The sequence below is a fragment of the Cornus florida genome, unplaced genomic scaffold (assembly GCF_030987335.1).
Source record: "Cornus florida cultivar Cherokee Brave unplaced genomic scaffold, ASM3098733v1 CherokeeBrave_3.0.0_Hap2_Chr10, whole genome shotgun sequence".
Classification (NCBI taxonomy): Eukaryota; Viridiplantae; Streptophyta; class Magnoliopsida; order Cornales; family Cornaceae; genus Cornus; species Cornus florida.
Window position 1 is genome coordinate 69987585 of NW_026775580.1, and position 24939 is coordinate 70012523.

The 24939-nt window shown below is 29.9% G+C and overlaps 1 long non-coding RNA gene across 1 annotated transcript; it reads left to right on the top strand.

Moving 5' to 3' along the window:
• Positions 1 to 16898: 16898 nt before the first annotated feature.
• Positions 16899 to 18750, top strand: LOC132279311 (uncharacterized). Its single transcript, XR_009471293.1, has 3 exons — positions 16899 to 17081; positions 17175 to 17263; positions 17377 to 18750. It is a non-coding gene; the product is annotated as an uncharacterized LOC132279311 (long non-coding RNA).
• The last annotated feature ends 6189 nt before the right edge of the window (positions 18751 to 24939 follow it).

The following is a 24939-nucleotide window of genomic DNA, read 5'->3' on the forward strand; positions in this document are numbered from 1 at the left end:
CATGCTGATATTAATGAACAGCCAAACTTGAAATCCATGGTGCCTATGGAGAAGCAAATGATGGGTATGTTTACAAAGGAATACTTTCATAAATTTCAGAAAGAGCTTTATGCTAGTAATGCTTATGTATTAAATATTATATTGGATGATGAAAGTCAATGTGTTTATGAGGTCAATAGGGTGCTTTATGGAGATCTTAAAGTTCGACAACTTGTGCACGATAAGCTAATTGATAATGTCAAGTGCAATTGTCAACGTTTTGAATTTGAAGGCATCCCATGCAAGCATATTCTAGCATTTTTTAGAATAAAGCAAGTTGTATTTTTGCCAGAGCAATATATTAAGAATAGATGGACAAAGTTTGCAAGAGTTGGAAGCATTACTGGTAAAGATGGTTTAGAGATTAAAGATGCACAAGATAAGTCGGTTTTAGTGAGACGTACTAAGGTATCTCAACTTGCATCAGCTGTAATTGATGAAGCTGCATTCTCAGAAGAAGGTACGGAACTGTTAATAAACACGCTGGACACATTTCATGAACAACTAAAAGCCATGAATGCAAGTAAAATTGGAGGAAAAAATGCTTCATCATTAGAAAAGCAATATGACATTCATCTACAACAAACCTTTAATGATCCTCTTCAAGTTAGAGCAAAAGGATGCGGTAAACGTTTGAGGTCATGGAGAGAGACTAAAAAGACAAATCGTAGACGTTGTCGTGGTTGTGGAGAACTTGGACAGTCACATGACAAAAGAAATTGTCCAACGCTTATTAACAAGTGAGCATTATCTCATGCTTATTATTATTACTTAATTATGAAATTAATTAGTGTTTCACATGCATTTTTTTTCTCTGTTTCAGGTCTACTATAAACAATGAGGAGAATATTTCTTATGGGTCAGAACATATGGATGATGGATGTAATTGAATGTGTTCAAGGTTTGAATTTGAACTTTTTTCATTATTTTGTAAATTTTTTTATTTGCTTTATTGGCAATAATAATTCCGTTTATTTCATCTAAGTCAATATATATATGCTTAATTATTAATTTGTTGTTGATTTTTTTTTTTATTCAGGTTTACACGAAGTGGAGAGATATTTCATTAATTTTGAAAATATGAGGAAGAGCAAACAGATGGACTGGAGTTTCTAGGTTTTGAGGCCTAAATGTCTATTATTTGGCTTTACTTTTATTTGTCATGGAAGAGTTTACTTTAAGACTTTGGGGATTAAATGTTTTTAAATTTTGTTAAGTTTCAGCCCTTTATGAAGAGATTAAAATTTTTGTTTTTGTTTTATTTAGTTTAAGCTTTAACAATTTTGAATAAAACCAATGTCATCTTATTCCATTATTCAGTTGTATAATATTGTTATTCACATGCACAAATAACTATAACATAGTCCGTACATCATCATCATTCAATAATCAAACTCACATATTGAATAATGAATTTCACCAAATGTCTATCTTCAAATTGAATAGAAAGAACTTTTATTCAAATTTTAAATGAAATTTTCTTAAATTTCAATTCCAATTAATCAATTCATGCTCCAAAATACAACATTGCAGTATATTTGCAGTAAAGATGTTTCTTAGTAAAATATACGGGTATTAATTTTTTTTCAAAGCTTTCTATTTTTAATTTGATAATTACCTTTTATTGTTAGAGTAGGTGGTAATTCTTCTTTGTTTGTTTGACATAATCGTGAAAAATAGAGGTGAAAGCCAAAAGATATTTATAAAAACAAATTTATTAGTAAAATATACGGTATTAATTTTTTTTCAAAGCTTTCTATTTTTAATTTGATAATTACCTTTTATTGTTAGAGTAGGTGGTAATGGTAAAATAGTGTGAGAGTGGTTTTGGTTTAAAAGGAAAGGCCATAGATTAAATCTAACGGTCTATATAAAAAGTGTGGATTATTTTTCTTGCTCCATGGGGAGCAAGAGATCAGGACTCGAAACAGAAAAATTGTATAGTACCTTAGCCTGCGATTACCGCCTAATCCCTATCAAGTCTCTTGTAATTCTTCTTTGTTTGTTTGACATAATCGTGAAAAATAGAGGTGAAAGCCAAAAGATATTTATAAAAACAAATTTATTAGTAAAATATACGGTATTAATTTTTTTCAAAGCTTTCTATTTTTAATTTGATAATTACCTTTTATTGTTAGAGTAGGTGGTAATGGTAAAATAGTGTGAGAGTGGTTTTGGTTTAAAAGGAAAGGCCATAAGTGGGTTTGTAAAATGACCGTTAGATTTAATCTAACGGTCTATATAAAAAGTGTGGATTATTTTTCTTGCTCCATGGGGAGCAAGAGATCAGGACTCTTTCTGTTTCCTCTTCTTTATTTATTTTGTTTTGAAAAAGTAAATTTGTTTTCCCTTTAAATCTTTAAGTTCTGTGTGGTTCCTTATTCTAATTACTATTCTTCAGCCTCCTTTGCCCAGTTTTATAAATCACTAATTCAATACATAAAGTAAAAATCTTGTTTCATTAATTTTAATTGATTCAAATATATTACTAATCCACATTTTGTATTACTAAATGTGTTCAAGAATGATTGTTACATAGGACTGTCCATTAATTTAATTTATAGAACTATGTCTTAATTAATTTTAGTTGATTAATGCATTGTGTTTTATTCAAATATAACAATATTTAAATTCCATATTTCTTTTTAGGAATGAATGAAGTAGAAGAATTTGGAATAACACAAAAAGATGGAACATTCATTCCACAAGTTACTTATGAAAGAAAACCAAAAGAAGGGCAACAGTTTAAATCTTTAGATGATGCTTATGATTTTTATAACAAGTATGCACGAGAAGCTGGTTTCAGTGTACGGATTGATAAGAGTAAGAAGCATAAAGAAACTGGTGAAACGATTTGGAAACAATATGTTTGTTATAAAGAAGGAGAAACAGATGAAACTTATAGAAGAACAAAGAAAAAAGAAAAGCAGATGGTGGAGACCATTGGAGATAGTGGTAAGAAATTAGAAAGACAACGAGGAAATGTACGCGAAGGTTGTAAAGCAAGGTTAAGTGTAGGAAGACGTGACGGGAATTATACAATCAGACAATTCATTGAGAGCCACAATCATCCTCTTGCAACTCCAAGAAAAATACACTTATTGAGGTCACATCGAAATGTTTCAAATGTGAAGAAACAACTGGCTCAACAATTTGCAAGTGTAAATGTGCCTACGTGTCAACAATTTGATATCTTAGAGACGCAAGTAGGGGGTATTGAAAATGTTGGGTGTACAGAAAGAGATCTTCGAAATTATGAACGAGATATGAGGGAGAAGTTTAAAGGTCACGATGCAAATATGTTGAATGAATATTTCTTATCAAAACAAGAAAAGGATCCAAATTTTGTTTTTCAAATTGACAAAGATGAGGATGATAGAATGACTAGGTGTTTTTGGGTTGACTTCAGTGCAAGGAGAGCATACAATTTTTTTAATGATGTGGTTGTGTTTGACACAACATACAACACTAACCGTTATGGGATGATATTTGCTCCACTTACAGGGGTTAACCACCATGGAAAAACAATCATTTTTGGATGTGCCTTTTTAAATGACGAGACCACTGAGTCTTTCATTTGGCTATTTAAGACTTGGCTTAATGCAATGCCAAAGGGTCCTCCAAAAGTTATTATTACTGACCAGGATCCTGCAATGACAAAGGCTATAGCTCAATTTCTTCCAGACACATTTCATCGCTATTGTATTTGGCACATCTCAAAAAAATTTGTAGAAAAATTGGACTCAGTTGTATTTCGAGATTACTATGACCTTTTTAAATCATCTTTATGGAATTCAGATACAATAGAAGAGTTTGAAGAAAGTTGGAACCACGCGCTTGAAAAAAGTAAACAACAAAATAATGAATGGTTAAGAACAATGTATACATTGCGTCATAAGTGGGTTCCAGCATTTACCAATAAATTCTTCTCTGCTGGTATGACAAGCAGTCAAAGAGCTGAAAGTTCCCATGCATTCTTCAAGAGGTATTGCTGTAAGGACAATTCTTTAATGGATTTTATTATAGGATTTAACAGGGCAGTTGGACATCTACGACATGAAGAGGTGATTGATGATCATGCTGATATTAATGAACAGCCAAACTTGAAATCCATGGTGCCTATGGAGAAGCAAATGATGGGTATGTTTACAAAGGAATACTTTCATAAATTTCAGAAAGAGCTTTATGCTAGTAATGCTTATGTATTAAATATTATATTGGATGATGAAAGTCAATGTGTTTATGAGGTCAATAGGGTGCTTTATGGAGATCTTAAAGTTCGACAACTTGTGCACGATAAGCTAATTGATAATGTCAAGTGCAATTGTCAACGTTTTGAATTTGAAGGCATCCCATGCAAGCATATTCTAGCATTTTTTAGAATAAAGCAAGTTGTATTTTTGCCAGAGCAATATATTAAGAATAGATGGACAAAGTTTGCAAGAGTTGGAAGCATTACTGGTAAAGATGGTTTAGAGATTAAAGATGCACAAGATAAGTCGGTTTTAGTGAGACGTACTAAGGTATCTCAACTTGCATCAGCTGTAATTGATGAAGCTGCATTCTCAGAAGAAGGTACGGAACTGTTAATAAACACGCTGGACACATTTCATGAACAACTAAAAGCCATGAATGCAAGTAAAATTGGAGGAAAAAATGCTTCATCATTAGAAAAGCAATATGACATTCATCTACAACAAACCTTTAATGATCCTCTTCAAGTTAGAGCAAAAGGATGCGGTAAACGTTTGAGGTCATGGAGAGAGACTAAAAAGACAAATCGTAGACGTTGTCGTGGTTGTGGAGAACTTGGACAGTCACATGACAAAAGAAATTGTCCAACGCTTATTAACAAGTGAGCATTATCTCATGCTTATTATTATTACTTAATTATGAAATTAATTAGTGTTTCACATGCATTTTTTTTCTCTGTTTCAGGTCTACTATAAACAATGAGGAGAATATTTCTTATGGGTCAGAACATATGGATGATGGATGTAATTGAATGTGTTCAAGGTTTGAATTTGAACTTTTTTCATTATTTTGTAAATTTTTTTATTTGCTTTATTGGCAATAATAATTCCGTTTATTTCATCTAAGTCAATATATATATGCTTAATTATTAATTTGTTGTTGATTTTTTTTTTTATTCAGGTTTACACGAAGTGGAGAGATATTTCATTAATTTTGAAAATATGAGGAAGAGCAAACAGATGGACTGGAGTTTCTAGGTTTTGAGGCCTAAATGTCTATTATTTGGCTTTACTTTTATTTGTCATGGAAGAGTTTACTTTAAGACTTTGGGGATTAAATGTTTTTAAATTTTGTTAAGTTTCAGCCCTTTATGAAGAGATTAAAATTTTTGTTTTTGTTTTATTTAGTTTAAGCTTTAACAATTTTGAATAAAACCAATGTCATCTTATTCCATTATTCAGTTGTATAATATTGTTATTCACATGCACAAATAACTATAACATAGTCCGTACATCATCATCATTCAATAATCAAACTCACATATTGAATAATGAATTTCACCAAATGTCTATCTTCAAATTGAATAGAAAGAACTTTTATTCAAATTTTAAATGAAATTTTCTTAAATTTCAATTCCAATTAATCAATTCATGCTCCAAAATACAACATTGCAGTATATTTGCAGTAAAGATGTTTCTTAGTAAAATATACGGGTATTAATTTTTTTTCAAAGCTTTCTATTTTTAATTTGATAATTACCTTTTATTGTTAGAGTAGGTGGTAATTCTTCTTTGTTTGTTTGACATAATCGTGAAAAATAGAGGTGAAAGCCAAAAGATATTTATAAAAACAAATTTATTAGTAAAATATACGGTATTAATTTTTTTTCAAAGCTTTCTATTTTTAATTTGATAATTACCTTTTATTGTTAGAGTAGGTGGTAATGGTAAAATAGTGTGAGAGTGGTTTTGGTTTAAAAGGAAAGGCCATAGATTAAATCTAACGGTCTATATAAAAAGTGTGGATTATTTTTCTTGCTCCATGGGGAGCAAGAGATCAGGACTCGAAACAGAAAAATTGTATAGTACCTTAGCCTGCGATTACCGCCTAATCCCTATCAAGTCTCTTGTAATTCTTCTTTGTTTGTTTGACATAATCGTGAAAAATAGAGGTGAAAGCCAAAAGATATTTATAAAAACAAATTTATTAGTAAAATATACGGTATTAATTTTTTTCAAAGCTTTCTATTTTTAATTTGATAATTACCTTTTATTGTTAGAGTAGGTGGTAATGGTAAAATAGTGTGAGAGTGGTTTTGGTTTAAAAGGAAAGGCCATAAGTGGGTTTGTAAAATGACCGTTAGATTTAATCTAACGGTCTATATAAAAAGTGTGGATTATTTTTCTTGCTCCATGGGGAGCAAGAGATCAGGACTCTTTCTGTTTCCTCTTCTTTATTTATTTTGTTTTGAAAAAGTAAATTTGTTTTCCCTTTAAATCTTTAAGTTCTGTGTGGTTCCTTATTCTAATTACTATTCTTCAGCCTCCTTTGCCCAGTTTTATAAATCACTAATTCAATACATAAAGTAAAAATCTTGTTTCATTAATTTTAATTGATTCAAATATATTACTAATCCACATTTTGTATTACTAAATGTGTTCAAGAATGATTGTTACATAGGACTGTCCATTAATTTAATTTATAGAACTATGTCTTAATTAATTTTAGTTGATTAATGCATTGTGTTTTATTCAAATATAACAATATTTAAATTCCATATTTCTTTTTAGGAATGAATGAAGTAGAAGAATTTGGAATAACACAAAAAGATGGAACATTCATTCCACAAGTTACTTATGAAAGAAAACCAAAAGAAGGGCAACAGTTTAAATCTTTAGATGATGCTTATGATTTTTATAACAAGTATGCACGAGAAGCTGGTTTCAGTGTACGGATTGATAAGAGTAAGAAGCATAAAGAAACTGGTGAAACGATTTGGAAACAATATGTTTGTTATAAAGAAGGAGAAACAGATGAAACTTATAGAAGAACAAAGAAAAAAGAAAAGCAGATGGTGGAGACCATTGGAGATAGTGGTAAGAAATTAGAAAGACAACGAGGAAATGTACGCGAAGGTTGTAAAGCAAGGTTAAGTGTAGGAAGACGTGACGGGAATTATACAATCAGACAATTCATTGAGAGCCACAATCATCCTCTTGCAACTCCAAGAAAAATACACTTATTGAGGTCACATCGAAATGTTTCAAATGTGAAGAAACAACTGGCTCAACAATTTGCAAGTGTAAATGTGCCTACGTGTCAACAATTTGATATCTTAGAGACGCAAGTAGGGGGTATTGAAAATGTTGGGTGTACAGAAAGAGATCTTCGAAATTATGAACGAGATATGAGGGAGAAGTTTAAAGGTCACGATGCAAATATGTTGAATGAATATTTCTTATCAAAACAAGAAAAGGATCCAAATTTTGTTTTTCAAATTGACAAAGATGAGGATGATAGAATGACTAGGTGTTTTTGGGTTGACTTCAGTGCAAGGAGAGCATACAATTTTTTTAATGATGTGGTTGTGTTTGACACAACATACAACACTAACCGTTATGGGATGATATTTGCTCCACTTACAGGGGTTAACCACCATGGAAAAACAATCATTTTTGGATGTGCCTTTTTAAATGACGAGACCACTGAGTCTTTCATTTGGCTATTTAAGACTTGGCTTAATGCAATGCCAAAGGGTCCTCCAAAAGTTATTATTACTGACCAGGATCCTGCAATGACAAAGGCTATAGCTCAATTTCTTCCAGACACATTTCATCGCTATTGTATTTGGCACATCTCAAAAAAATTTGTAGAAAAATTGGACTCAGTTGTATTTCGAGATTACTATGACCTTTTTAAATCATCTTTATGGAATTCAGATACAATAGAAGAGTTTGAAGAAAGTTGGAACCACGCGCTTGAAAAAAGTAAACAACAAAATAATGAATGGTTAAGAACAATGTATACATTGCGTCATAAGTGGGTTCCAGCATTTACCAATAAATTCTTCTCTGCTGGTATGACAAGCAGTCAAAGAGCTGAAAGTTCCCATGCATTCTTCAAGAGGTATTGCTGTAAGGACAATTCTTTAATGGATTTTATTATAGGATTTAACAGGGCAGTTGGACATCTACGACATGAAGAGGTGATTGATGATCATGCTGATATTAATGAACAGCCAAACTTGAAATCCATGGTGCCTATGGAGAAGCAAATGATGGGTATGTTTACAAAGGAATACTTTCATAAATTTCAGAAAGAGCTTTATGCTAGTAATGCTTATGTATTAAATATTATATTGGATGATGAAAGTCAATGTGTTTATGAGGTCAATAGGGTGCTTTATGGAGATCTTAAAGTTCGACAACTTGTGCACGATAAGCTAATTGATAATGTCAAGTGCAATTGTCAACGTTTTGAATTTGAAGGCATCCCATGCAAGCATATTCTAGCATTTTTTAGAATAAAGCAAGTTGTATTTTTGCCAGAGCAATATATTAAGAATAGATGGACAAAGTTTGCAAGAGTTGGAAGCATTACTGGTAAAGATGGTTTAGAGATTAAAGATGCACAAGATAAGTCGGTTTTAGTGAGACGTACTAAGGTATCTCAACTTGCATCAGCTGTAATTGATGAAGCTGCATTCTCAGAAGAAGGTACGGAACTGTTAATAAACACGCTGGACACATTTCATGAACAACTAAAAGCCATGAATGCAAGTAAAATTGGAGGAAAAAATGCTTCATCATTAGAAAAGCAATATGACATTCATCTACAACAAACCTTTAATGATCCTCTTCAAGTTAGAGCAAAAGGATGCGGTAAACGTTTGAGGTCATGGAGAGAGACTAAAAAGACAAATCGTAGACGTTGTCGTGGTTGTGGAGAACTTGGACAGTCACATGACAAAAGAAATTGTCCAACGCTTATTAACAAGTGAGCATTATCTCATGCTTATTATTATTACTTAATTATGAAATTAATTAGTGTTTCACATGCATTTTTTTTCTCTGTTTCAGGTCTACTATAAACAATGAGGAGAATATTTCTTATGGGTCAGAACATATGGATGATGGATGTAATTGAATGTGTTCAAGGTTTGAATTTGAACTTTTTTCATTATTTTGTAAATTTTTTTATTTGCTTTATTGGCAATAATAATTCCGTTTATTTCATCTAAGTCAATATATATATGCTTAATTATTAATTTGTTGTTGATTTTTTTTTTTATTCAGGTTTACACGAAGTGGAGAGATATTTCATTAATTTTGAAAATATGAGGAAGAGCAAACAGATGGACTGGAGTTTCTAGGTTTTGAGGCCTAAATGTCTATTATTTGGCTTTACTTTTATTTGTCATGGAAGAGTTTACTTTAAGACTTTGGGGATTAAATGTTTTTAAATTTTGTTAAGTTTCAGCCCTTTATGAAGAGATTAAAATTTTTGTTTTTGTTTTATTTAGTTTAAGCTTTAACAATTTTGAATAAAACCAATGTCATCTTATTCCATTATTCAGTTGTATAATATTGTTATTCACATGCACAAATAACTATAACATAGTCCGTACATCATCATCATTCAATAATCAAACTCACATATTGAATAATGAATTTCACCAAATGTCTATCTTCAAATTGAATAGAAAGAACTTTTATTCAAATTTTAAATGAAATTTTCTTAAATTTCAATTCCAATTAATCAATTCATGCTCCAAAATACAACATTGCAGTATATTTGCAGTAAAGATGTTTCTTAGTAAAATATACGGGTATTAATTTTTTTTCAAAGCTTTCTATTTTTAATTTGATAATTACCTTTTATTGTTAGAGTAGGTGGTAATTCTTCTTTGTTTGTTTGACATAATCGTGAAAAATAGAGGTGAAAGCCAAAAGATATTTATAAAAACAAATTTATTAGTAAAATATACGGTATTAATTTTTTTTCAAAGCTTTCTATTTTTAATTTGATAATTACCTTTTATTGTTAGAGTAGGTGGTAATGGTAAAATAGTGTGAGAGTGGTTTTGGTTTAAAAGGAAAGGCCATAGATTAAATCTAACGGTCTATATAAAAAGTGTGGATTATTTTTCTTGCTCCATGGGGAGCAAGAGATCAGGACTCGAAACAGAAAAATTGTATAGTACCTTAGCCTGCGATTACCGCCTAATCCCTATCAAGTCTCTTGTAATTCTTCTTTGTTTGTTTGACATAATCGTGAAAAATAGAGGTGAAAGCCAAAAGATATTTATAAAAACAAATTTATTAGTAAAATATACGGTATTAATTTTTTTCAAAGCTTTCTATTTTTAATTTGATAATTACCTTTTATTGTTAGAGTAGGTGGTAATGGTAAAATAGTGTGAGAGTGGTTTTGGTTTAAAAGGAAAGGCCATAAGTGGGTTTGTAAAATGACCGTTAGATTTAATCTAACGGTCTATATAAAAAGTGTGGATTATTTTTCTTGCTCCATGGGGAGCAAGAGATCAGGACTCTTTCTGTTTCCTCTTCTTTATTTATTTTGTTTTGAAAAAGTAAATTTGTTTTCCCTTTAAATCTTTAAGTTCTGTGTGGTTCCTTATTCTAATTACTATTCTTCAGCCTCCTTTGCCCAGTTTTATAAATCACTAATTCAATACATAAAGTAAAAATCTTGTTTCATTAATTTTAATTGATTCAAATATATTACTAATCCACATTTTGTATTACTAAATGTGTTCAAGAATGATTGTTACATAGGACTGTCCATTAATTTAATTTATAGAACTATGTCTTAATTAATTTTAGTTGATTAATGCATTGTGTTTTATTCAAATATAACAATATTTAAATTCCATATTTCTTTTTAGGAATGAATGAAGTAGAAGAATTTGGAATAACACAAAAAGATGGAACATTCATTCCACAAGTTACTTATGAAAGAAAACCAAAAGAAGGGCAACAGTTTAAATCTTTAGATGATGCTTATGATTTTTATAACAAGTATGCACGAGAAGCTGGTTTCAGTGTACGGATTGATAAGAGTAAGAAGCATAAAGAAACTGGTGAAACGATTTGGAAACAATATGTTTGTTATAAAGAAGGAGAAACAGATGAAACTTATAGAAGAACAAAGAAAAAAGAAAAGCAGATGGTGGAGACCATTGGAGATAGTGGTAAGAAATTAGAAAGACAACGAGGAAATGTACGCGAAGGTTGTAAAGCAAGGTTAAGTGTAGGAAGACGTGACGGGAATTATACAATCAGACAATTCATTGAGAGCCACAATCATCCTCTTGCAACTCCAAGAAAAATACACTTATTGAGGTCACATCGAAATGTTTCAAATGTGAAGAAACAACTGGCTCAACAATTTGCAAGTGTAAATGTGCCTACGTGTCAACAATTTGATATCTTAGAGACGCAAGTAGGGGGTATTGAAAATGTTGGGTGTACAGAAAGAGATCTTCGAAATTATGAACGAGATATGAGGGAGAAGTTTAAAGGTCACGATGCAAATATGTTGAATGAATATTTCTTATCAAAACAAGAAAAGGATCCAAATTTTGTTTTTCAAATTGACAAAGATGAGGATGATAGAATGACTAGGTGTTTTTGGGTTGACTTCAGTGCAAGGAGAGCATACAATTTTTTTAATGATGTGGTTGTGTTTGACACAACATACAACACTAACCGTTATGGGATGATATTTGCTCCACTTACAGGGGTTAACCACCATGGAAAAACAATCATTTTTGGATGTGCCTTTTTAAATGACGAGACCACTGAGTCTTTCATTTGGCTATTTAAGACTTGGCTTAATGCAATGCCAAAGGGTCCTCCAAAAGTTATTATTACTGACCAGGATCCTGCAATGACAAAGGCTATAGCTCAATTTCTTCCAGACACATTTCATCGCTATTGTATTTGGCACATCTCAAAAAAATTTGTAGAAAAATTGGACTCAGTTGTATTTCGAGATTACTATGACCTTTTTAAATCATCTTTATGGAATTCAGATACAATAGAAGAGTTTGAAGAAAGTTGGAACCACGCGCTTGAAAAAAGTAAACAACAAAATAATGAATGGTTAAGAACAATGTATACATTGCGTCATAAGTGGGTTCCAGCATTTACCAATAAATTCTTCTCTGCTGGTATGACAAGCAGTCAAAGAGCTGAAAGTTCCCATGCATTCTTCAAGAGGTATTGCTGTAAGGACAATTCTTTAATGGATTTTATTATAGGATTTAACAGGGCAGTTGGACATCTACGACATGAAGAGGTGATTGATGATCATGCTGATATTAATGAACAGCCAAACTTGAAATCCATGGTGCCTATGGAGAAGCAAATGATGGGTATGTTTACAAAGGAATACTTTCATAAATTTCAGAAAGAGCTTTATGCTAGTAATGCTTATGTATTAAATATTATATTGGATGATGAAAGTCAATGTGTTTATGAGGTCAATAGGGTGCTTTATGGAGATCTTAAAGTTCGACAACTTGTGCACGATAAGCTAATTGATAATGTCAAGTGCAATTGTCAACGTTTTGAATTTGAAGGCATCCCATGCAAGCATATTCTAGCATTTTTTAGAATAAAGCAAGTTGTATTTTTGCCAGAGCAATATATTAAGAATAGATGGACAAAGTTTGCAAGAGTTGGAAGCATTACTGGTAAAGATGGTTTAGAGATTAAAGATGCACAAGATAAGTCGGTTTTAGTGAGACGTACTAAGGTATCTCAACTTGCATCAGCTGTAATTGATGAAGCTGCATTCTCAGAAGAAGGTACGGAACTGTTAATAAACACGCTGGACACATTTCATGAACAACTAAAAGCCATGAATGCAAGTAAAATTGGAGGAAAAAATGCTTCATCATTAGAAAAGCAATATGACATTCATCTACAACAAACCTTTAATGATCCTCTTCAAGTTAGAGCAAAAGGATGCGGTAAACGTTTGAGGTCATGGAGAGAGACTAAAAAGACAAATCGTAGACGTTGTCGTGGTTGTGGAGAACTTGGACAGTCACATGACAAAAGAAATTGTCCAACGCTTATTAACAAGTGAGCATTATCTCATGCTTATTATTATTACTTAATTATGAAATTAATTAGTGTTTCACATGCATTTTTTTTCTCTGTTTCAGGTCTACTATAAACAATGAGGAGAATATTTCTTATGGGTCAGAACATATGGATGATGGATGTAATTGAATGTGTTCAAGGTTTGAATTTGAACTTTTTTCATTATTTTGTAAATTTTTTTATTTGCTTTATTGGCAATAATAATTCCGTTTATTTCATCTAAGTCAATATATATATGCTTAATTATTAATTTGTTGTTGATTTTTTTTTTTATTCAGGTTTACACGAAGTGGAGAGATATTTCATTAATTTTGAAAATATGAGGAAGAGCAAACAGATGGACTGGAGTTTCTAGGTTTTGAGGCCTAAATGTCTATTATTTGGCTTTACTTTTATTTGTCATGGAAGAGTTTACTTTAAGACTTTGGGGATTAAATGTTTTTAAATTTTGTTAAGTTTCAGCCCTTTATGAAGAGATTAAAATTTTTGTTTTTGTTTTATTTAGTTTAAGCTTTAACAATTTTGAATAAAACCAATGTCATCTTATTCCATTATTCAGTTGTATAATATTGTTATTCACATGCACAAATAACTATAACATAGTCCGTACATCATCATCATTCAATAATCAAACTCACATATTGAATAATGAATTTCACCAAATGTCTATCTTCAAATTGAATAGAAAGAACTTTTATTCAAATTTTAAATGAAATTTTCTTAAATTTCAATTCCAATTAATCAATTCATGCTCCAAAATACAACATTGCAGTATATTTGCAGTAAAGATGTTTCTTAGTAAAATATACGGGTATTAATTTTTTTTCAAAGCTTTCTATTTTTAATTTGATAATTACCTTTTATTGTTAGAGTAGGTGGTAATTCTTCTTTGTTTGTTTGACATAATCGTGAAAAATAGAGGTGAAAGCCAAAAGATATTTATAAAAACAAATTTATTAGTAAAATATACGGTATTAATTTTTTTTCAAAGCTTTCTATTTTTAATTTGATAATTACCTTTTATTGTTAGAGTAGGTGGTAATGGTAAAATAGTGTGAGAGTGGTTTTGGTTTAAAAGGAAAGGCCATAGATTAAATCTAACGGTCTATATAAAAAGTGTGGATTATTTTTCTTGCTCCATGGGGAGCAAGAGATCAGGACTCTATATATATATATATATATATTTTATGTATTTGTGTTTTTTTATTTTAGCAAACTAAATAAATTTTTAAAAATAAAATAAAATAGAATACGAACAATTATACTAGGTTCTTTATCCATCTCTAATTTGTTTTCCTCTACTAATATTTTTTTATTATATATATTCTCTTTTAAACTCTCCATATTTTTCAACTACTCCATATGTGTTGGGTATTGTTTTCAAATTTAAACTTAATAAAAAAAATACTAAATCAAAATAAAATCATAAAAAGCTTTAAATAAATTATGTAAATTAGGGTTCTTATTAAGGAGGAAGAGTTCATTCATTCATGGTAAAAAAATTGTAACTTCTAGTTTAAATTATGGGTTAAATGCTCCAACACATCCTAAGTTTTGAATTTACTGTTCTTAGATTAAAACTGAGCAAAAGTTTCGACACACCCTAAGTTTTGGTTTAATTTTTTTAAATTTTTTTCTCTTTTACTGTTTAAATTTCTTTAATTATATTTTTAAAAGATTAAAATTCTTTTATTTAATTATGCTCTAATTTGTTTCCTTTAAAATTCGTTTTTCTTCTTCTTCTTCTTCTTCTTATTATTATTATTATTATTTTAAAAAAAGTAAAAAATATAAGCAGCAGTGAACATTTTTAGAATTTTTAGTGCAATCTTGTCCATTCCAGCTAATGGAATGATTTAACAATTAAATTTGTTCAAACCCATTTCGTAAAATCATTGATTTTGCTGGCTTTGGACGAAAAATGGAAACTTCTAGTTGAAACAAGGGGAGATATAAAGACCCAGATCCTCAGAATTTTGAATTGGAACTGTCGGATCAGAGCATTCGATCTTATCAACAATTTCGTTCGAACTCATCGGTACAATTTGATAGAGGAGATAGAGTGAGAAAGCGAGGATGGAGGGTAATTTAGATATTTAATTTTATTAAGGGTGTCAAGACAAATTAAACCAAAACTGAAAGGGGTGTCATAGTAATTTTGGCTCATAGTTTAACATAAGTGCAATAAACCCAAATCTCGGGTGTCAAAACATTTAATCCTTAAACTATTTAATGATCTAATAGAAGGGTTTCTTATTCACCAGAAAAAAAGTCACTCATTCATGATAAAAAAATTGTAACTCTTAGTTTTAATTATTTAAAAATTTAATAGAAAGAATCTCCAAAAATGACATAATTAAATTAAAGTTATTGGCTTATATAAAGGTTTAGTTTCTATAATTGCAAGTTTTGCTATTTTTTTTCTCTCTTCTGTATATTAAGATATTTTGTATATTAAAAAATTTGTTTTTAAAACACATAAAGTAGCCAAATAAGCTACAAACGTGCAACCACCTAATTCAAGATAAAATTACAAATCAAAATTCATATATAATTCTATGCTATATAATATACGGACTATATAATACGCTAGAACACATTCAATTAATATTTATATAAACGCTAAATAGCCGGTCAAGTTGAAAAATTTAAGCGGTTATAACTTATAAGAGATTCTATTTAAATTTAAAAACAAAATAGGATTAATTTAAGAAATTTTAAAAGGGTTAATTGCAAAAAAATAAATAAAATAAAAATAAAAATAAAAAACACACCTACTTTATCAATTTGTGCAAATAAAAACAAATCATAATTAATTTTGACAGTAAAATTATTAAATTAACCTTATTTTATCATTAGTAAAAAAAAATAAAAAAATAAGTAAATAAATAAAAGAGAAAAGCAGCGAAAGGCAAAATGTCAAAATTAACCTTAAATTCATATACTCCAAACAATAAACCCCTCTTTTATTCCATATCATAAAAGATTGAGACAATAATGCTTAAGTAGTAAGGAATGTCGTGTTGTATTCATATTCAAAGTTAAAATTTGAAGAAGGAATATGTAAGTGTAAAAATTTATAGATAAAAACTAAACAAGTCCACACAAATTAAAATACTAATAGAATTGATTCAAACTTCCGAATATTGCTTTGGTGTTGCCTTACATGAATACAAGAAGTAATTTTCTATCCAATTTTCCTTTTATTTTTTATATATCCATGTTAAACCATGTCAATTAATTTAAAGAAAGTTTAAAAACTGCATCATTTAATTCAAGGACTTGAATTTTCTAAGTTAAATATTTAACCTACGTTGAATTCACGTGACATTTAAAATCTATCGATTACTTGTGTTAAATCACGTAAAAAGTTTATATTTTACCAAAGTTTAAAAATTATACCGTTTTGAAATAAAAAAAATTCACCATATTTTAACGACATCTTTCCCTCAATCATCTTTCCCTCAATTTTTCTTAAAAAGATCGCCAAGGATTCTTCTTTTAACACTTAAAACTAGACCTATAAGTAGATCGAATTTAATCAAAATTCGATCTACTGGTCTAGCTTGCTGTTGTTAATGGATGGGATTGGGCATTGTGGTTAATGATTAGGATTAAGGTTAGCCAACTGGGATACAATTAGGGTTAGTCCACAAAATACTAAATAGGACCATCTAATAATTTGTCCATGACATTCTCGTAAAAATGCATAAACAACGGCGCATTGCACGGATACTTCAATCATAGCCGTTGGATCATTTTAGAGGTCAATAAATTGAGCTAGCCATCTGAATGCAAGCCTAGACCGTCTCATCAATTCATATGTTTCGTTAGATCCGTTCGTCGTCTTTTGAATTCATCATGTCTTTGAGTAATATTACTTCAATCACTGGTTTCATCGATGGCTTGGTCTCAGCTTCAGAGATCCAGAGGTAGGTACGTATCTATATTTGTGCGATCAAAACAATAACTTTTGATATTTTTTTTTTTTGGCTTTAAATTCATTGCGTTTTGTAATTTATCTTGAAGGCTTTGGAAGTTCGTATGGATCTACTGAATCTCTACAGTATATTATGATATGTGACGGCCTTGGACGAGAATTTATGTGCTTTGTCGAGGTATTGGGTGCAAAATTATGCGATTTGAGAGGTCTCTTTTTGAATGATTTTGTGTGATGTATTTTAGCAGATCATGGCCTGACCTGACCTGACCGTTCTTATGTGTGTTTCAGTGTTTGTTTCAGATCTGCTCGTACTCCGATAGATCTGTTTGGCGATGTGAAGAATTTGAGGCCACTATGGTTGTGTAAGGGTTTGTTGGATTATTTTATTACTGTTTACATATACAACTATATATATATATATATATATATATATATAGTTGTGGTGCAGTTTTAGTGTGGCGGGAGATAGAGATAAGAGATATGGGAAGAAAGAGAGCTGTTGTCACAGGCCTTTGCCATGTCAGGTGCGCTTGCATGGCAGGTCAACAAAAAAAAAAAAAAAAACATAATAAAAATTTTCTTTTGTGTCTTTGGGGAGATGGCCCGTGGTTTTATGCCCGGCTCTCCCTTTGCGTCTAGTGTCACTGCCTCAAATCCGTCTGATTCTTCATTTCAAGCCAGCAAACACGAGGATAATTATAAATTCATGGTTTTCAGTTCAAGAGGTACATATAATCGCCGTCTTTTTATCAAAATTTCCCATTAATTTTAGCATTTTTTTAACCCAGCATATTTTCACAATTATGCCATTTTTTCCTGATAAACAAATTAGCAATAAAAGAAGTTAATTCGACTCCTATATTGCAAACATCATTTGACTTTCATTTTTTAAAAAAGAAAATTGTATATATATATATGTGTGTGACTTTCAATATATATACAACAAATTAGGTGGTGGTTGCTGTGCAACACAGCCTCAAGCCTAATTGGTTCTGCTCCAACCTGCCGTTTCTTTAGTCGTCTTTTAAATTGGCTGATTTGGAGTTACCAATTCAGTGCACGTACATTGTGACTATGTTTTTACCAAACATTTATCAATTAGAATGGGCACAATTTTATCCATCTATGTTTTTTTAATGCTCTTACTGTGCATAAATGTTACATAACTTTATATAGTTTTTTTATAAGAATCATTATTGTAGAAACAAATGGATGCACTTACATAATTCAAAAAGTGTATTGGTCGAAACGGATTTGAATTTGGAGTCCCCGAATTAATTTTGCACATTATAACTCTTCACTCGCACACCTCAGCGTGCATGGGACGTATTTGCAAAGGGATGATAATTCAAAAAGTGTTTTTTATTTTTTATTTTTCATTTTTCTGCACTTTATCTAATAATTTATTATTATTATTATTAATATTATTATTATATATACAATTTTTTTGGGGGGATGTTGGGAGGATGTGGTCCACACCTTATTCTCATTTAATGTTATCAATGTGAAAGTCCAATATGTGATTGTGTGTTGTATGGGACTGTGGGCCCAATTACATCCATGTATTTTTTATGCTCTTACTCTACACGTTACATAATTACATCCATGTATTGTTCTTCGACTGTAATCTATAGTTCATAACTTTGTTGTCTAACAACATAATTGAGGCACCCTTCGGATATGTTTCAATTCACTTCATCGATTTTGTCGTCGTTATATGCTTAGGCAACTGTTTTATATCCTAGTATTTATTGTCAAAATTGTATAAAGTTGTACTCTTTATCGTCCACTTTTTCTAATGATGATGTGATTATGTGATTTTTGACCGACAAAGGATGGAATATCAGAAAATGTTGAATTGTATCTCCTTGTATTTGTTGTCAAAATTACTCTTTATTTTGCACTTTTCTAATGTTGTGTTTATGTGATTTTTGACCCACAAAACGGTGGGATGGAATATCATAAAATGTTAGAATTGTACATTTGAAATTTTGAGTAGAAATGTCAATTTTTATCGCCCCGCCGGGGCTGCTTCATTAATAACGGATATGAGAACACTTTTTATATCGTTGGGGCGGACATGAATACAAATTTTGTACCCGTCAAGGGTCACAGGGCGGGTAAGAGTTCAGTATATATATCTTAGGGGCCTCGCCCCGCATATAACTACATTTAATAAATATATATATAATATTAATAAGTTATTTTAGTGGTTTACCCAATTACTCATTTCTTACAATCTTAATTTTTAATGTAAACTTGGTATTAAATTTGCTTTTGTTTTGGTTATGGTGGAAATTGGAGCTTAGAATTTCTTGTGATTTGTTGTATTAAATTTTTATTTTTGTTTATTATGTTCTCTGAATTATTTTATGTGAATGTTACTTTTTTATTTTTGTCGAGATACATAATTTTATTTATGTTGTGTCATTCCTAGACTTTGCACATTTAAATAGCAGGAGTTTAAGTTTCAAAAAGTGGGATAAAAAAATTTGTTAGCGGGGCGGACACGGGGGCACAGTATTTCTTAACGAAGCGGGGCTGGACATGAAACCGTCGTGGGTCTCAGGGCGGGCATGGACTTGACAAAAATTAAAAGGGGCGGGGCGAGATTTAGGGAAATCCACTCCAAACCTGCCCCATTGCCATCCCTAATTTTGAGCTAGAAAGAATCGAAAAATGGTGAGACACAAATGGATGAGATAAAACACGGTATTAGATGGAAACAAACATTGAAAATGGTAATAAGATTATTTCATTACTTGTATGCTATTTTTAAATTTAAAATTTTTTTCTTTCTAAAGTGAACAAAATTACTAAATATCGTATAAAACTTTAAATTTTCTGCATATTAATTGTCAATATTATCAGAAATTGTTAGCCCTATTTTTGGCTAATATTTTAATTGAATTTAGAAATAACATAAATATTTATTATAAAGTCACTGTAAATGTTGGTTATCATTTTCAATGTTTCTAATTATATTGTTTTATCATTTTTAATGTTTTTAAGTTTTATTAACTCTGAAATATGAGTTATAATTGTTCATGCGTTGCCAAATGTTAGTCTCATTGAAAAGTCTCATTATTTTCAATTTTGACAAGAATATGAGTGATAATTGTTCATGGGTTGCCAAATGTATTTCTAGCATATATTTTTCTTTTTACAGTTTTTTTTTTTTTTTTTTTTTTTTTTTTTTTTTTTTTTGTCTTCCCTTAAGGTACGGTTCCGAAAGTTTGTGATACAGTAGAGGACAAATGGTGATACATCCATTTATTTCTCTTTTACAAGTTTGTCTGTCTTTTAAAAGCTCAGTTTATTTTAATTTTATGATGGGTCCATATGCTCAAATTGGTAAGAGCGTCCAAACAGTTTCTAGGTTTGGGAGGATGGTTGTTCGAATCCACTTGGATCTTGATTTGATTTCTATTTTTCGCATGGAGAACGTATGGTCATTTGAATTAATTTTGTTTGTTTAAACAAGTAATGCATCTCTCTTAATTTTTAACTTTTAACTTTTAATTTTAATTTTTTTATTTTAGGCAAAAGAGAGAATTTTGATAGAAAAAATACAAGTCAGAAATAAAATGAATTAATACAAAAATCAACATAAGTATCACAAGTATCAAATGAGTTGAATGGTCTACTTATCTTGAAAAAAATATAAATTAAAATTTAGAGAGAGAAATTTGGTATTAAATTGAAATATTTGAATTAACTTATCAAAAAAAAAAAAAAAATTGAAATATTTGAATTAAATCAACTCAAAATGCTAATTTTTCGGCTTTTTACATCTATTAATTTAATTTTAACACTTTTTGTCTTTAAAAATTTATATATCAAAACTTAGAGGAAGTAAAATTAGGTACTAAATTGAGATGTTTGAATTAAATCAATCTAAAATATTTATTAACATTATGCATATTTTCAAAGATAAATTAATAAAATAAAACATCTACACGGTCAACAAATATAATTGTTGACATTATATGTATTTTAAAGGAAATAAATAAAATACATTATATATATTTTATAACAATTAAGTTAATAAAATAAAAAGACATTAGATAGGTTATGAGTGATTTAATTAAGTGAATCAAATGTGCTATTTATAAAGATTTTTTTTTTTTTTTAAAAAAAAAAAAAAAAAACCCAAAGAGTAACTCTTTAATTTTTTTTTATTAAATTATTATACAAAAACAATACTCCCTCAGTCCCAATTTAGAATTGTATACTAATACAATATAGTACTAAGTATTATTAACTTAGTATTTTATTATTAAACAAATAATGCAAGGCCCACAAAAATAGCTCAAAACTCTACTTTGAACTCCAAATTTAGAATTGTATACTAATACAAAAATCAACATAAGTATCACAAGTATCAAATGAGTTGAATGGTCTACTTATTTTGAAAAAAATATAAATTACCAACAGGTCTGTGACCTAGCGGTACCAAGACCTTACTTTTTAAAGGGAGGTTAGGAGTTCGAGCTTTCATGGAGCATGTGTGTGTGAGTCCCAACTAAGAAAAAAAGAAAAAATATATAAATTAAAATTTAGAGAGAGAAATTTGGTATTAAATTGAAATATTTGAATTAAATCAATTCAAAATGTTAATTTTTCGATTCTTTACATTTACTAATTTAATTTTAACACTTTTTGTCTTTAAAAAAATATATATCAAAGGAAGAAAAATTAGGTACTAAATTGAAATGTTTGAATTAAATCAATCTAAAATATTTATTAACATTATGCATATTTTCAAAGATAAATTAATAAAATAAAACATCTACATATTTTCAAAGATATATTTGCATATTGCCTCAGTCCTAATTTTGTGAGTCACAGTTTTTAATAGCGATATTTAAATTGGGACTGACGGAGTACTAAGTATTATTAACTTAGTATTTTATTATTAAACAAATAATGCAAGGCCCACAAAAATAGCTCAAAACTCTACTTTGAACTCCAAATTTAGAATTGTATACTACCAGTAAAATTTTAATGTGGGGCCAGGAGTTCCCCACAAGAGTGCAGTTGGTCTCCACATGTAGATCGTTCTACTCATCCATGAGTCGTGGATACTCGAAGGGTTACCTACATTTGACTACCCTTAAATCATGCTATACTCAAAGGTTACTATTATTATTTATTTTGTTATATATATATATATATATGGTGTCCACTAATTGCATAGTATTAAATTAATGGTGCATTAAGGATGTGAATTAATGGTGCATTAAGGATGCAAAGTTTGGCTATAAATACGGATTGTTCATTGTTGTATTGAGGTACTTGGATTTAAGAGAAAGTAATAAGATATCTCTCCCCTCTCTACATTCTTCTCTCTATATTGAAGATATAATTTTGTGTTCTATATTTTCTTTAGTTTTATAACACGTTATCAGCACGAGTCTCTAACCAACTGAGACTTGAAAGAGAAGCTCTCATTCTCTCTCTCTATCTCAACTCATATATCTTACTTGTGATATTAGTTTTGATAGATTGTGGGTTTGTTTGTTTTGCCGAAACAAATTTACTTCTCACTCCAAAGGGTAAGTACTTCTTATATTAATATCATTCAATATTTAAGTGAGATATGTTTATATTTATAAGGGTAGGTTCTACTACCTTTATTGTTTATTGTTTAACAATTTAAGCTGGTTTATAAGTTAACCGCCCTTACTATATTTTTTACTTATATGTGGTACTGCTGGTTTATGTTCTAACTGCCCTTATTCTATTTATTCTATATATGGTTTTACCACTTTTGGTATCTTCACATATTAAAATAAAATATATCAATAATATGTGGTACTGCTGGTTTATGTTTTAACTGCCATTATTCTATTTATTCTATATATTTTCTTTGTGCCATGGTTGATCATGAAACTTCTTCAATATGGACTACCATTACTCCATATGGTATTAATTGCTTCTCATTAATAACAGCAATTGATAGTATATATGAAGATAAAATATATCAATAATAAAACTTTTATTTTTACATATTGGATTCACCAAATTTTCATAATTTGAAGGATTTGTTGATATTGAATCAATTCTTATTCTCGCACGCATAGATATATGTATATATTATTATATTGTTATGAGGGGATGTATATGTATAGTTGAGAGAAAGACAGATAAATGGAGTGATTGGTCAAGAAGAGTTGAAAGGTCAACTGGGTTGTTCATGAATTTAGTAGCATTGTCTGATTGGTGATGGTGACAAAAGTAATATGCCATTAATGACCCAAACCATTGTAGTCCTCTCTCATAGAATGGACAAATTAAACCTTCAAATTTAAATTCCATTTTTCTCACCCACAAAAATAAATTAAATCCAACTTTATGTTATAATTGTTATAGATATATATGGGATTCACTCCCTATTAATATGTTTAGTGCATTGTCCATATAATTGTATGAAACATGTATAAGTAGAGTTATTATTATTGGGCATGAATTATATATGTATACGTTTTATATGTGATATATAAAGTAATCTAAGTGGCTAACATAAAGACCCACCTTATCATATATATTTATATATATAGATCAATATGCATATATTGCAAGTGGTGTTTACTCAGACAATTCCTTTATATATTGATATTTAATTAATAATATTTTAGTTATCCCTAATGAATCATATATTGTTTGATCAATTATAATGTTTTCATTATTAACAGATTACTTATATAATATAGTAATCAACTAAGCATATATATTTACTATATGTGTACATAATCAATAAGGTTGATTTTTACTGTCTTATTGCTCTACGACCAGTTTTACTATCATTACTATTTCATTAATTCATATGAGGTTTTACCCCATTTTGTTTAATAATTTATTGAGTGTTTTTTTATGATTCATTCAAATTTATGAAATGTTTTGTCACATGACAAAGGCTTGATAATATTATGGGAATAATTATTTTTGATGAGATCCATTTTATGATATTGAGATTACAAATAAATTGAGAAATCAAAAGTCCTTATAGGACTGCACAAAAGTAATGATTCATGATAACTTGAAAATTGAATATCTCATGATATAAGACTCACTTATCTTATGGTAAAAATCACAGAGTATTGTGATCTTTGTAAAAAGTTCAGTATGAATGGATATAACTGTGGTTGCAGGATTATGAAATTATTGGCGAATATAATTCGGCATAGTTGATAATCAGCTATATTGAGATAATGTGGAGAAATAATTACTCATGAGTATATGTTGAAAATAATATATCATCCACCTATCATGCCAAGGGCGTAGATTTATGAAATACTTGATGTGGAGTAAATATTACTGAAAATCATATATTGACAAAGAGATACTCCACTGATCACGTTGAATGCATGACTCTATATAAAGCTGATATCATTGTGACAGAGTAAAATAATGAGCTTTTATTGAGATATTACCAATACCACTAGATTGAAAACGATTTCTAAAGCGAAATCTACTCATTTCACGGTGTCCATGGTCATGGGTATAGCCATGGTAGAATTAACTACCAACGCCACGGAGGTTATCACTATAATTTCATATTGTATCCCTAAAGGTGGGATCACAATAATATGAAACAAGCAAAGGGGGAGAATTTGCCTCAACCTTTCTAGCACGTGTTGCTTGTTATCAATGTGAAATTGATCGATGTATCGATGAAAATTTGATTAACGTGAAATTACTTATTATCAGTGTAACATCGAAGAGGAAAGGTTGAACAATCTGCTTCTAAAGTATTTATCTGATTCTTACCGTATGCTTCAAAGTATTTAATTGATCTTTACTAAGTCACAATCTAAGAGAATGGGACAAAGATAGAAATGAATTTTA